The sequence below is a fragment of the Syngnathus scovelli genome, chromosome 11 (assembly GCF_024217435.2).
Source record: "Syngnathus scovelli strain Florida chromosome 11, RoL_Ssco_1.2, whole genome shotgun sequence".
Taxonomy (NCBI): Eukaryota; Metazoa; Chordata; class Actinopteri; order Syngnathiformes; family Syngnathidae; genus Syngnathus; species Syngnathus scovelli.
Genome location: NC_090857.1, coordinates 2847945 through 2863870, shown reverse-complemented (window position 1 = coordinate 2863870; position 15926 = coordinate 2847945). Strand labels below are relative to the sequence as shown.

The 15926-nt window shown below is 41.6% G+C and overlaps 1 protein-coding gene across 2 annotated transcripts in view; it reads right to left on the bottom strand.

The window, feature by feature from the left end:
• The window catches only part of LOC125977517 (cadherin-22), an 84186-nt gene that overhangs the window by 53505 nt on the left and 14755 nt on the right, over positions 1-15926 (bottom strand). The window contains exon 2 of one of the 2 annotated variants that reach the window (XM_049734073.2): positions 5394-5466. The gene's annotated coding sequence lies outside the window, so the exon portion shown is untranslated. The remainder of the gene's footprint in view (positions 1-5393; positions 5467-15926) is intronic. The other variant, XM_049734074.2, reaches the window with a different exon arrangement.

The window sequence follows — 15926 nt, the reverse complement described above, 5'->3', positions numbered from 1 at the left end:
TCAACTCCGGCTTGTCTTGAAGACATATTGCCCGGTTTGGATAAAAATACCGACAAGGGATGGACCCGGGCCAAAATGTTAGCTTCAAATCCATCACATCGTAAGGCTTGACAAGATAACAGCCGTGGCAATATTTTCCATACTTGGGTAATAAATATTAGAGAATGCCAAGCGTGAATATAGGAATAGCACGGGGTGGATACAGAATGCGGTTCTCGAGGGCCTTCTGGCATACGAGACGCCTCATGACCCCGACAACATCCAGCTAACTTTGGGCAATGGGCCACATTCTGCTTCTAAAGATAGACAGATCACAGGAGCCTCGGTTGATGACTGTCAAAATACTGTACGACACTCTGAAGTTACCAAGAATGGGCGGAGAACCAGAATGCTTGGCACAGTCATCACCTTACAATGCTTCAGTTGATTCAGTTTTATAATTACGGCATACGAGTGTTTGCAAATAGCTAAAGGCTCATGTTTGACGAAAATGAGGAATTCATTCATCTGGGTTCTTCTTGAATTTGGCCAAAATCTGCTCAAACTCAACAAAGCAGGAGAAAACAACCCTTACATGAAGGTCATTTTTCATTAGACTGGAGACAAGCGGGGGCGGATGAGGCGGTTGGAGACACAAAGACAGCAAAAATGAACCGGGGCGTGGAAAAGAAGGCACAGAGGCTTGACTTTAGCCATTGTTGGCTTCTCATCCTTCAGCGGAGGAGGCGGCACGGGACTCAATCGCATTCTCCTCATTCCTGACCACGCATTAGCAAGCAGGGGATCTTGTTTGCCTTGCTCAATTAAATTCCCACCCGCACATAATTAACAACTGTTTTGTCCACAGATCAATAAAAGCCCTGTTCATTAAAAGTCCCTTTGCTTCCTCGCTTCTCCTGTGTCGGAGGAGGTGGCAAAGTCTGCAATCTGGATTTTCGACTGTGGGTTGTTTCTTTGCTTTTTTTTCTTCTCTCAGCTAGTGTACGATAGAGACGGAAGTCAAAGGAACTGGAAGCATAGAGGATTTGGAAAAAGCTTTTGAAAAGGAGTGAATAGACTCGTGGCGCAGTGGAAACGCCAATATGAGAGTAACATGAGCTTGGTTGTTCATCTTCACCAATACGCCGCGTGAAAAATGCATTAACGATTCGAAACGTCGCAGCGCATTGAATGGTTTCTGGAGCAGAACGGTGAATTTGTGGTTAGCGTATTTGCCTCACATTTCTAAGGTTCAAGGTTTGAATCTTGGCTCCGGTCTTCTTTCCTGGAGTTTGCATCCAAATGTTTTCTACCACGATGCTACTTTTCTCCCACAATGAAATAACTTGAGCATCTCATTTAGAAAACGGACAGAAACCTGTAATCTTCAATTAGATGGCAAAATCGTGTTTCGGAGCGCAAAGACAAGACGGCATCACGTGTTGCCACTTTCCGACGATTCGATCGATACAGACAACATCTGGTGGCTTGGACATGAAAGTCTAGCCGCCAAACACCTGCCAGGGCTCGCACGGCAAGTGATTAGGGCGCCGCTTGCTCCAATCTCCAATTCTCCAGAAGTATCATGCTCTCCCATCTGCCGTGCGAGCTCAGTGTCTTCTCGGGATACATTTGAGAGCTGATACTGTCTCAAAGCCAGGTGTCTTGCTTTTATTATTTTTATTGGGTTTGGTGGAGCATCCATCACGTTGTTGTTGATATTTCATGTTCTTTATACGCTTTGTCACAAGGCAAGTTGGCTCATTTATATCAGCAGAGGGAATCGTGTTATGGTTGAATACCCATACTCTGTTACAGGGCAGACATAGAATGACCTTGGAAGACAAACACACTTGTACCGTAAAAATGTTCAATATGCAAAAGTCAAAGCACAAAGCAAAAAAAAATAAATAATAATCCAGTGTCGAGAAGTGTTCTTGTGATAAAGAGAGACAGAAACTTGCCAATTTCAAAGCACGGGAGATAAGTGATGTATTGCGCAATCTGTGGATAATCACTGACGATTTTTGCTCATCTACCGTATTTCAACAGGAAAATCACTGCATGCAATCATGGATATTCGTTCTCATTTCAACCTAAACGTCATCCTCGGCATACTGGACACAAGACACCACAAAGGGATTTAAAATAGCAGATTACTTGATACAGATGGACAACGATCAAAAAAGCCATACGTTCTTCAAAGATTAAATCCAGGACCAAAACTAATCGCAATTTCTTTGGCCGAGGGCTGAACTTTCCAGCGCGTGTGATTGAAATCTGGATCGCACCAGGAAAGAGCTGACAATGAGCTACAGTGACAGCCATTTTGGCCCATATTCGTAGTTGTATGGAAGCGTCCCATATTTTTTTGAATCATTGCATCCTTGGTAAACCTCACCACATACGGATTCCCTTGTGTTGCATCTGGCGGTCCCTAGGCAGCGCTCATCCCTCCTTTCACTTCTCTGCTGGTAAGCTAGTGTAAAATTGGCCCCTTTGAATCATCGCCACAGTTGACTCCTCATTCGGAGCGAACACATTCAGTGCCCCCAACCGCTCCCCTTTTTTGCCTGCCATACTGTACGCCAAACCAGTGAGGCTCAAAATATGGTCGACGCACTCCTGGTGGTATGCCAAAGAATCACTAACCAAACACGATTTTATTTAGCTTGAAATTCAATATATATGGTCTGTTTGCTTAATTTGGTGCACGGGGGAGAGGATGCCTCCACCCCCGAGTTCTGAGCCAGCCCGTTTGGATTATGGGAAAAATGGAGGCACGTGACGACACAAGCATGAAAAAAGTGTCAGCAAACTCTCGGGAAGCTCATAAGCAGATGTGTGACTAATGGCAACTTTGTAACGGCGACTTCGTTAGGCCAGCGCTAATTGCCAGAACAACATTAATGCACTCGCCTAGTTGATGGAACGCTGTGATTTGAACGTTTGATCATTATCTCTATTTAATTAGGCATACCTGCACAATCGCATCTACCTAGCGGCGTTTTGTTAGGATAATATTATGGATGCGTGGCCACTATTGTGTTGGATAGAATAAAATTATGATTTCAGATTGAATGAACCAATAAATTAGTTAATCAATTAATCACTGTCAAATTTGACTTGGAGTGAAATGTTGCTCGACTGAGGCAATAATGAAGAGTGGATGAGTTGTATTGGAACGGTACTTTGTTAGATTATGTTGGAATTGTATCTCATTACAGACTTTTTTGTTTTTGCTGTTTTCATAGCCCATCATTTAAATAAAGTAGAACACGTAATCATTGAAAAAAATAAAATAGTGGTTAAATTAATGGCAGGGCAATAACGATTGTTCAATGCATTCCCTATGATGGACATATTAAAAATGACGTGCCCATGCAGTCCGGCTAGCGCTTTGATTTTACACCCGCTCTCTCATACAAACATGGAGGACATATTGACACAGTTTTGATTAAGCCAGTGCATTAAAAAAAAAAAAAAAGATTTAACTGTGGGTATTTGAGATTTATAAAAGCCTCTCAAAACCCTCCATACAAGACATGAGGGGGTCATTTTTTTTTTTTATTATTTGAACTAAATCCAAATCTTCCCCTTTCATCACAATCATCCAAAGAGTGTTGACACAAGCAACATTTTAATACGAGTATAGTTTGACAATAAAAGGCCCATTAAAAATGTACTTACTATTCATCATATAAACGTTTTATGATTTATTGGACGGTGCGGACTTTATATGATTTAATTACAGCATATTGAGCACGTTTATAGTTCCTGCAAAGCTGGATTTTTTTTTTTTTATAAAAAGATGACAGGAGGTGGTAGTTAAAACGGGCCATTGAATCAAAAGAGTGATGCAAAAAGAGACGAGCGCGCGACATACCATCTGCACGGTGGGTAGCGACACAAAGGTCAGCAACTGATTTTATCGCTCAAGGTATTTTTTTTAATCATCAAGGCTTGAATGTGTATTTAGCATATGTGTGTCTATATGAGCATGTTGCAAAGGTTGCTTTTGATCAGTGCTGGAGGATTTAAAACAAGTAATGCCTCATCCTGGCTGCATACCAGTGACACGCTTGTGACTGGAGTCTCCCTCTGCCAACTGCAGAAGCTGATGGATAGTTTTAGCAAGACTTTTTGGAAAATGTTTGTTTTTGGTCTAAAACTCCAGCACCCCCCGCAGTGCTGAACAGGATAAGTGGTGTCAAAAATGGATGGATGGATGATTCTGACGATGCTATTGGGGTCAGGCAGCATCATACTATATCATACCAGTAATTGACAAAAACAAGATAGGACAACCATCACATATACGGAATGTGATGTCATCTCCAGTAGGTTAAATAAACAATAAGGGGAAAAACAAATGGAATATTGTAAATGTTAAATAAGGATAGCTTTTACATATGCCGCGACGCAATATTTAGTTAGTGCAGTCTTGCTCATTAAAAAATAATGTGCACATTCTTGTTGTGCTTCAATGCGGCAGAATACTCTCATTGGGATGGAAGGCGTTGGATCACCTTCATCAAGTGCAGAGGTTATTGCCATAATAAGTTCAGTGGGCACGACTAATCCCTGCAAGACTCTTCTATTTTGATTTGAGCTGAATGAGCCACACACACATGCACACACAATACAGACGCAAATCTATCAAATTATAGCATGCAGCGCATTCAATTATATCACACAGCAGATGGCGTAAACAGAATCAAACACACATAATCATAATGGTTGGATCTGTCCATGTTTCGTATTAACCCTCATATCTGAGGACGCGGCACAGGACGGGACTTATTAAGACTCGGGGAGACCTGAGCTGGCGACTCAGCACTTTTTTGATGTGCAGTAATCTTCAGATTTGGAGGTAAACAAACTCGCGGATGCTCGCGCACGCCCGGGAAAAGGAAATTGATTGGAAAAAAAAAAAAAGGCTGTCATTGTTCAAATCACATTGTGCCTCATTGTACCCTAGCGTACCATATCAGGTTTTGCTTTCTTGACATTGGAAAAAGAAAATACAGCAAATATTTGGAAGTGAAATAAAGTCAACACTTTGAACTTTGTCACCAGCTGTCTGGAAACATATTGTAACAGATGTAATTTAAAATCTTTAATGCCCTTGCTATGGCCGTGGAAAAATAAATCCTGTAAAGTTCAAAGACGTTTGGTCAAGATATGTGAGCGCTAGAGCGTTAACATGAAACACGGTGGTCCAAGGTTAAAGCTTGTGTCCTGTAAAGCAGCTTGTATTTTTTTTTCTCGAAATACAAGTCTCCAGAAGATGGATGGGATTATCTTATCTCGGCCGGTACACACATGACATCAGAACACGGTCAGGCAAAATCAGCGGTGTGCTGGTCAAGCAAAACTTCCCGGCCGGCGGATTACACAAATAAAAGACTCACCAACCCTCAGCCCGATGACCTCGCTGCCACGCTCGAGAGACGACTTTCGGGTCCGCGGCCGACCGTCTCGCTTCTGCAATGCCAAAAAGAGACCCCAGAGAGAAGTTTATTGTTTTTCCTGCTTTTTAAATGAATACATTCCCCTGTTAGTTTTCTAATGGAGGAGTTAGTGGCCAGGCAGGGAATTTGGCAATCTGCTAATGGAACATGATGGGGAAAATAGTCTGTATAAAAATAAGTGCTATTGGTTGCTCTGCGTGGAGAGGGCCAGACAAACTAATGATGGAAGTCAGAAGCTAAAGCGCTTTTAAAACATACAACACAATGGTTGTCATCTTCATCTTGTGATTAAGGAAAAGGAGGTGCTATATCAGCTCTGAACATAGGTGATTACCATTCTACCTCAGTGATGACGTCAATTCCGGGAAAAAAAAAAAAACTCCTAAAAATGTTATTGCTTGCTGTGAAGCCAGATTACAAAAGCAAAGACTCTGTCAGCAAGACGAAGCTTTTGGATTTAGCCCGCTTAATTCGGCGGAACATTATTTACAGGAATGGAGGTCATGTAGGCAGGGCAGATGTGGAGTTGGCACACATTAACGTAAAGAACTTAGCCCTGTTGGCCTGCGCAGTTTATGTTGGTGCTCTGACATTTATGAAGCAGATGTTTCCACTCTTGTCACAAATGACTGTCTGGCGATTAAACTCGTCGTTTATGACATGAATTATTAAGGTAATCATTGACACCACTTTTATCAGTCAATCTATTATTACCACCTCACAAAACATTTTGTTAAAATCGAACTGGGCCATCTTTCAAGCTTCAATCTAAAGACAGATATTATCCCTGCCTTTATTCAGAGCAAAATGTAACATCTGAAAAGAGCTCAATAGTTTTCGTGCTACGCTCAAAGGCCTCACAAGCCCCGTTTCCATATACAGTATTTCCACGCTGTCTATTCTCCAGTGTCCCGTTTGGGCGCTTAATGAGACAGCATTTGATCGTAAGGGCTCATGCACGAGTAAACAGTTGCACAACAAAGGCTTCAGTGCACGTACGTACCGCGGCGACCCCCTACGCCGCCATTAAGGAGCACTTAAGATCTTATCACACGGGTGGTTAGCCTTCTAATAGCGCACCGTGTAGTCTTGCTCAGGTTTTGATCTTGCGTCGAGTGTCACGGGTCGATAAAAATCTACCGCAGGCACTCGATGGTCAACAGCAATGACCGTACAAATTGATATGGGGGGAGAAAAACAACGGAATTGTTTCCTGTTCATTTTCAGGCAAGGATTCTTGAGACATGACAATTTGGCAATCGAATTGACAATCTAGTTCCGTGTCGATTGGTGAAACTGGTGGGAAGGGTCAGTTTTTTCTGTCGCTTTTTTGGGGGGGTACTAAACTCAAAAAAACAAACAAAGCAATCAACATTGACACCAGTTCCAGCTTTTTGCTACGCTAGCTAATGTGGGCATGGCGTTTCTCCATTCATGATGACAAAGGGTCCTTTCATTGAAATCGATCGCTTTGATTTCATCAAGAGCTTCTTTCAAACTGAGCACTACATCATATGGAAGACATACTATGTTGTTGCTTCATGGCACTTTACGTTGCAAATTATCTCTGCTATCACCCGCTGCAAATGTGATGTCATGAGGATGCGTTACGGCTTGTGTTTGTCACATATAAAAGAGTCACTTTTAATTAGCCCAAGGAGAAAACTTGGCAGGAATAATGGCGAGGGAGTCTGCACAACCGTCGAACGCTGTCAGTAGGGCGCATCTAAAAGAGGAAGTGTCTTTCACATCTTTCATCTTTATCACCCTTTAGGTATTTCTTTTGTTGAATTAATCATTTAGAAGCCTCTGGAGGTCATCACATGGGGTCTCTGCTGCTGTTCTTTATCAGCTGGGTCTCCCAGAGAGTTTAGCACAGTTGCCAGTGGGAAGGCCTTTTTTTATTTAAACACTTTGTGGATGGAGCCAGACAGGCCAAAACTAGTTACACACTCTTCAGAAGTACAAGCGCAGATGCCAGTGTAGAAAATACTCTGGCAAAAGATATTTGCATATCATTTTGGGAACGCGGCATCATCCCTGGAACTTGAAAAAAGCAATGTAAGGAGTATAAATAGGAATGATTCAGTGGAGGTGGTCCCACATCTTCGTTTTCAAATGTCAAGACTAAAGGTAAATCCTACAACATCTACTCAAGTCGGAAAGCGGAGGAATCTCCTTAACAAGGCATTTGTGCTTGTTTACTTTTCCGATGCAACCCATCCTCCTAGACACACGAGGGTCCAAATGCTGTCTTCGGCCGACTCGGGGCAACCTAGCGGCGGCGAGTGCGTACGGTCTGCTGCACAGATATGATATGAAACATACAAGCCCCCCTCTCCTTTCCCCAAATCCCCCGTGTGTATGTTGTGGGTATTAAGAGCTCAGCGGCGGCCACCCTGCTTTAGAAGTCTTTTCCTGAGGTAGCGCTTCACAAGGCGGCTGCAGAGGAGGATAAACGCGCCGCAATCCCGCAGGCCAAGCGCCTCCTCGGCTCATGCTTTGCACCCCTCCACTGCTTATACCCCCACTTTCCTTCCCATCCCTCATTATTCAGACCCCCCCGCCCCACCTCCTGCTTTCTGTCCTATCCGTCCCCTCCTTCCCTCGGGCCCTTTGGTATAATTCTGCTTTTCTGTGCCTTCTTATCCCGCTCCCCTCCCACTTCATGTCCGTCCCTTAGTCCTCACATCTTCGTCTCTTTCTTTTTTTTTTTTTTTGGGGGGGGGATTTCAGTAATGAATAAGGCTGGCGGCCTGTCTTCCCAAGGCTGGAGTGGATGAAAATGACAGCTATATGCATTGTCTCTGCACTTGGACAGAGTGTGCCACATATTGGGAAAGTGAGAGTCAGAGGCCCGTTATATAACTGGCAATTTGACTTTTAGAAAATGATGAGGAAAACACACACATGCACACACACACACTGGCATGTACTAGAACCATCCATTTATTATATATTTACAATTAAAACATGGGACACTATTGTGCTGTGGAAATGTTTCCGATCTCACTTAATTGGTTCCAACTTACTACAAATGAGTTTTATTTTGAACTGGTGTGTAATTTGGTTGACAATACTGCTGCTGCACACCTCTTAACTGGAACACGTAAGAGGGAGCATAGAACTCTTCTGGCTCGCATTTGAAGAGTCTGTCTTTAAATCTGTTCATGGTCTCGCCCTGAGCTGCTCCATCTCTGCCTCTGTTTCTTCATGGAGGAAGCCTGGAGGGAATGGAGATTTTTTTTTGTTTGTTTGTCTCCAGCTACGAAAGACCTCCTGGTGCACGAGTTTGGACAAGTACCCTCCCGATCCACTTTTAGCAGCCAAATCAAAACACATTTTTAACACAGCTTGAAACTCTGCACTTGTTAGTGTCTCGGTTATTTTTATTGTTTTAACTTTATTTTTGTATTATTGTTTCTAAATGTTTTCCTGATTCGGCTCTCTATAAGAAAAATGGAGTTAATTTCGGTTATAAATTGTGATGAGATCATCACAGAATGCTAAAATGGCCAATGGAGGATTTATGATGGTGAAAGTCTGTTAGGGAATTTGTTTTGTATTCCAAGCAAATCCTCTAGAAGTCTTTACGATGCCAGAGTCTACAAAACGTTTGATTCCAATTCTTCAGTAAATGGATAGAAGAAATATTTCCCTTTACAGATGAGATGCTAAATCTGGGAATAGGCATATTATTTACTGTCAATCCCCGGAGGAGCGCATGCAATTCCAAACTGTGCACGTTAATATATTGCGCTGACACAAGTTCTATAAATAAAACGAGTGACTTCAATCAGTGTGTTTACAAAAGGGAAAAACACGCTTCTGCTAGCAAAATAGCTTCAAATATACAAATTTGCTCATTACTGGAGTAAAGATTCTTTATGTCATTCATGAAACAAAAATAATTGAGCTGGGGAAAGAAAAGGCTAAAAACGGAAGGAAGCAGAACGTTTTAGCCTGTGGCGCTTCGCCTTGTTTGCTTGTTTCTTTCATTCCTGAGACAGGCAAGGCACTAAAATGGGGTGATTGGAAGAAAAGGAGCAAAACAGGCTGCCATTTAAGCAGACAGTGACAGACGCACATGGAGATGGAGTGAAAGGCAGATCAGGGAGGGGCAAAAGCGGCCTGAATCCAAATTAAGCTGATCAGAGCTCACTGTGACTTAATCTAGTTATATGGATAAAGGATTTCCCTGTGGCGGAAAACACGGCAAGTTACGACACACGTGTGTGTGTGTGCGTTGAGATACTGCACTTGTTTCTCAGTGTGCATCGTTGGGATCTGTTAATCTCAAGATGAGCCTCGAAAGTCAAAGGAGAGTGCCTTTTCAAAAATCAATTCTTTCACTTGTTAGCCAAGTTTGTGTCTGCAAAATTGTGCAAAAATGACTTGTTGGAGGCAGAGCAATCAAAAATAGTAATTTGGAAAAAGAGGTTTCAAGCTGCTCTATCCACAAGTTCAAGTTTCATGTCAAGCTTAACAAATCAAGACAATTACACTTTATGCCTGTCCCTTAATGAAGCCAATCTTGCTTAATGCTAAAAAAAAAAAATGCAAAAATGCAATAGGAGGTCCAAAAGTGAGTGAGTACCATTTGGATTGAGCTTTGTATTTTTAATTCTGTTTCGTTTTTAGAGAGGAAACCCAATGAAAAGACGCCGCAAGCTTCAGACTTGACAAGCTTCAGGGATACACAAGTATCTGAACAACAATTCAAACGGCGATAACATGGAAAAAACAAATAAGCGAGCTAACTTTTGTTTTATCTCACAAGACTAAAGAGACATGAGGAGTAAACGATTCCGGAGATAATTGTCAGCCAACAGTTCTTCGTTCCCTACTGGCACTTTTGATGAAATTCATTTCAAGGAAAAGAAAGATCGTGTGTACAATACTCGCAGCGTCATCAAACAGAATGACGACATGGGCGGCGATGAAGCCCTGAGATTTCAGTTTGAAATGCATCAGCTTCAAAACAACACGTTCTTTTCATCAAATTCCTTCTGAGCTCCAAAATCCATGCAATGAAAAAGCATTATTTAATTCATAGAAAATGAACGGCAAAGTGCTACAGTTCAGAAGGCTCTTTCCATGCCCGGTGCAAAAGCAAATCAATGAAATATGGGCTGTGCGTTGGAAGTGAAAGAAATGGGCTGAAAGATATGACAGGCAATGGTCTGACACCGGCACCTATCCGAGCCTAGACTCCATCGTTTCATGCGACGCCCACAAATGGAAAATATAAGTGAGGGGGAAAAATGGAAGCAAAAACATAGATATGATGAACAGTTCAAATATTTGAATCACTCCCAAAATGTGGAAATTAGAGGAGAGAAAAATAGAATTTTTGGCTCTCATTTTAAAATTGTGAAAAAAATAATGCAGTAGTGACAACTTAAACCATAGAAGTCAAACTCAAGGCTCGGGGGGAAGATACGGCCTACCACATCATTCCGTGAAGACAAATTGTGCATCAAATTTGTGTGTCATTACTAGAATTTCAAATTGTCTTCACTTTTATTAATATCTTACCCGTTTGTACTCGTCTGATTTGAAAACGAGTTATTTGTCACTTTGTTTTGTAGCTTTTACTGTATATAATATGAGGTGCCATTTTGAAACTATGTATAAAAAGAATACTTTACTGTATTATAATTTCAGTTGCAGTGCCACACTGTCAAAAATTCAGAACTCTCCTGGATCACCGTTGCCAATAAAACGATCATTTTCACAATAACAAGTTTTGAAGTGTTATTCACACAATCTGCATTTCCATTTGAATTGAACAATACGTAAATAAATAAGTATCGGCAGGGTGGCTAATTTTACGCTGTGTTGCAGAATTGTTTTAAACAAATCAGTGGCGGGTGAGCGAACGTAGCTTATTCTTGCACAGATGTTTTGAACAAAAAGAACGGCAGGTGTGCGAATGAAGCTTATGTCTAATTGTCCACTTGTAGTTGCTCATTACCTTTCCAGCTGAGAATAAGCGTGTCTCCTGTGAAGAAACATCTGCGTACTTTGTGTTTTTCCACCATTTGAGTACCTGCCTGTGAATGGAAAGGCACTTTTCTCAAGCAACACAGGCCTTTCTTTTGAGTCTTTTTAAATTGTGACAATGTCTCTGCCAGCTCAGCTGGTTACATTAAAAAAAATAATAATCACATCGTTTATTCTCCCGCACATCTTTTGCCGTCTAGCGTAACTTTGCAATATGAATAGTTCATTACGCGTATCGGCGGCCCCTCTTTACCCACAATGCTCTACATTCTAGGAACGTAAAACACATGAAAGGCGAGGAATAGACGTATCGAGCCGCCGGCGCTAAAACGGCCTTTTAATTAAGCAACCAGCGTTTACGGACAGAAATTAATTAGAAGGAGTAGAAATCATTTTCCACGGGAATGGTTGCTTTCACTTCTCATAGAAATTCACGCTCTTCTTAGCAAGGCATTCACAATTTGTTCTCTGTTGGCAACCAACGCCGAGTGCAGACAAGCAGCTGACGTTTGCATTTAGGGATCAGACGAATAATATTTAACCTCTGTAGCTTAGACGCATCTCGAGGGTGAGGCTGCTTGGCACATTACAGTGATCCAGAAGAGCTGACATTGAATTCAACAAACTAATGTGACAGAGCGATGCCAGCTTTTTTTGACGGCGTACTTTAGCCTTGGCGTAAGTACGTGACAGGCTATAGCTATCCTGCCATGTCATGAGCGGGGCATGAATAAGCGGTCTTTGAGCAATGAACAAACCACATGGAAATGTCACACGACATGTCAAGTCAAAGGTTAAGCAGAGCTGCAATGTTGGAGAGACAGCGTACATCTCAGACTGGGTGCCAGCCAATCACAGACAAACATATAACCGGCAACGTGCTGATAAGAACACAATGGTTCTGATGACACACGTTGAAAAGCATCTTTGTGAAAAAGTTCTTGTTCAAAAAAAAAAAGAAATGCACATGAAAAATGCTTCTCCTTTGTTGACCTGGACGTCTCAGGCAGTCCATCTTCCCAAGTGAAATTTGAAGTCTGCCAAGCAAAGGCGGCTGCAAACTGCTTTGTGACTGACAAGTGGAGGGGGCGGCTAAAACACTTGGCCATCCTAACGCCCTTCCTATCGACTCTATTGATTCCCCATTCTGCCAGCAAGCCTCCGAGCGGGAGGAGCACCACCTCGTGATGGTCAGCAAAGTCTGTTTAAATAGTTACAGAGCACAGCGGCTCACGCCCTGCAGTATTTAAACACACGCTCACACATAGACGAAGCACGACCAAGATTGCAGCCTCACACAGAGGTCTCCTGAAGTCAGTCAGAAACAAGATTTCATCCTGGCGATTGGTAGCGATAACCAACAGTCTGTGAGATATTTGAAATTGGGCCTCACAGAGAGACTAAAAAAAATGGTTTATTGATCGTCAGTGGAAGAAAACTGGGTGCATCCACCTGAACCTCTGTAGACATCTAAACATTGCTGGTCGTAAAACTAGTTTGACAGAACTGTTCATAAATTCACTGACCGATCCTTAGCTATTTGCTAAGATAACCTACTCTTCAATTCTGTGCTCTTTCTGTAATGTCTTAGGATGACACGAGGTGGCGCCAAAGTCCCGGCTAATTGGAAGGTAGTAATTGTTAAGGGTGTTGATGTTATCGCTCCATATCAAATCATCTAGTGGGTTTGACCAGATAGATTTGGATTGGAATTAAATTCGGTGTACTTGTTGATATGGATTGTGCAACACAAAATCTCGAATTTTAGGTTAACCTGATCAGGGGTTTGGGAGCTACGGCCGCTAAATTTTTGGCATTTTGTACATTTTTAATGCACACAACACAATTTATAAGAGAAGATCACATCAGAATAAAGAAAGCTTTAAATCTAAAATCATGCTCTTTAGAGTGTGGTATAATGGAGCTCCTTAAAGTAAACAAATTATCCAACACAATGAGAAGCTTTGATTAATTATGTGGCAATGGAGAGAGCAACACCACTTAAGGGCGAGCACACAAAAAAAAAGCTTTGTTCTCCAGTCAAGGTCTCCGGCACCTGTTGGAGAACATTCCGCGCAAACGACTTGATTATTGGCATGATGGCAAATGGCAGCGCATCAAAACAGCAGCTGCGTGAACACGGCATTCGGGTCCCAAAATGTAGAGAGTTGGCAGACGTCAGCGATTTCATCTTCTTGCCTGAAAATGAATTTCAAGCAAAAAGGTTCCCTCTCGTTTCGACACAAGTTTGGAAGCCTTGCAGATGGCGCTTGATCTGTGGGAGTGGCCAAATGTTAATACCGTATTGGCCTGAATATAAGACGGTGGTTTTTTGCATTGAAATAAGACTGAAAGCATACATTATACCCATTCACAACGCTAGATGGCGCCGATATGTTTAATGTAAATGCTGAACTTAACTCCCCAGGCCAAAGTGAACCCCTGTCACAAAGAAGAAAAATAAAAATAGCGGTAGCACGAAGAAGAAAAATAAAAAAATAGCGGTAAGAAAGAAAAGAGAAGAAAATAAGAGAAGAGATAACAGGAAATGGAGACACAATAGGTTTATTTACATTTCAAAAACCAAACGCAAAACCAAACATTTACAAATGTGATTGCACTTTAGTTTACATATTTAAATGTTCAGATATTAAGATGTGATAGACACTTTTTGCATGATTTGAATGAGGCTTTTTCTCTCGAATATATTGTTATAATCATTTGTTTCAGATGGACTGTAATTATTTTCTGTATAGAAATTAAATTTGGTGTTCAAAAAGTCTTTTTTCAAACTTGAGTCTTGAAAAAGAGAGGGTCGTCTTATAATCAGGGTCGTCTTATATTCGGGCCAATACGGTATTTGAAAAAAAAAAAGAACGCTGGGATGTTTGTTGATGGCTTGTAATTGGCCCAAGCACCTATTTGCTCTGATTAAACGAGGACAAGCTCATGCTTTACAATCACTTTAACTGGATTAGTTTACAACTCGGGACAAGCGGCAAACAAAATATTTTACGGAGTCATCGTAAAAGAAATACAAGACTCATTGTAATAACGTTGCCAAATTGTAGCAGTTAATCAATTGAACAAACGCTACAAAATAAAACTGCATTATCGTGTTACAAAATCTCCGTCTTCTTATTACGGGGCCTTGGAAATTTGAATTTTGCAAATATTTGGCTGTTAAACTTCCATCCACACTCACAATAGACATCTCACCTAAATTGTGAAGCAGTTTTATGATGAAAGGAGTCTATTACTATTAGTCTATTATCCGGGTCCTATTACTTTTGTTCTAGCTGGAACTTTTGTAAACACTCCGAAAGACTTTGATAAACGCCCATTCAAACTGAGCCATTGTTCAGCAGCACTCCAAACGTACAAAATACCGGTGCATGCTACTACTCCCTTTACAAAATTCACCCAAAAAAGGAGAATTTGACATCTTCCTGTTAATGTTGTGACATCTTTTGTTTGATGGTGTGCTGTGAAATTTTCAAAATGACCATAATTACAAAATAAAATAAAAAAAGAAGTCATTTTTTTTAAATATGGTTGTATGTTGTGCAATCCCCCATTTGTAGTCTCACGGTGAAAAATGGCTCCATCCCCGGAGAGGTGACCCGCTAATGTAATCTACTCCCCTCCCCTTTAACCTCGCTGTAAGCTTTTCTCACCTGTCAGATTACTCTCGGGATGATGAGCCCAAGTGTGTACACGCTGTCGTGTGCATTTATTTGCCTTTGTGTTTTTCTCCACGGTTTTGGGAAGCTCTGTGCTGCTGTCGATATAAACCGCTCAAAGAATATTTTTGGGAAGGTCCCACAAATCTCCATTTTGGTGTTACTGTCATCATCTCACACGCGCAATGATCTGGCCCGGCCAGCTCGGCTGCCGCTAACCCTCGGCAACTTCAATCAATCTGCCTGCTCAACTAAATCAGCAGAATTGTAACTGTAATTGATATTTACAATGTAGTAAGACCTTATTTGAACAGAGGGGGCAACAAAAAAGAAATTGATGGCCATCGCTTTGATACAAAGTGCAGTTTGGAGTGCAGGGAAACACGGGCGGCCTTATTTGTGTTGTCGCTCCTGTGCCAGCTTCACAGTCGCACTGCACATCAAAACACAGGACACACTTCTGAAAAAAAAAAAAATGGGGGGATATTTTTGGTGTATTTTTAGTTGCTGCTGCACCTTTGAACGAGAGGTTTGTTGCATGCTTTGAATGGGTGAAGAAATGTCTGCTTGACATATGTAAAATCGGCAAAAAATGTAAAGCATGCGTGCTGAATATGTTTGAGCAGCATTGCGTCATTTTCGAAAAATGTTGGATCCATGAAAGCCTTTTTGAGGAACGGTGTTTACGTTGGCGCTCCATTTGCTGGACAGTTTATGTTTAAATATGAAGAACTTCATTTTCCACACATTTAGGATCATCATTAGCATGCTTGTTTGCTGCATG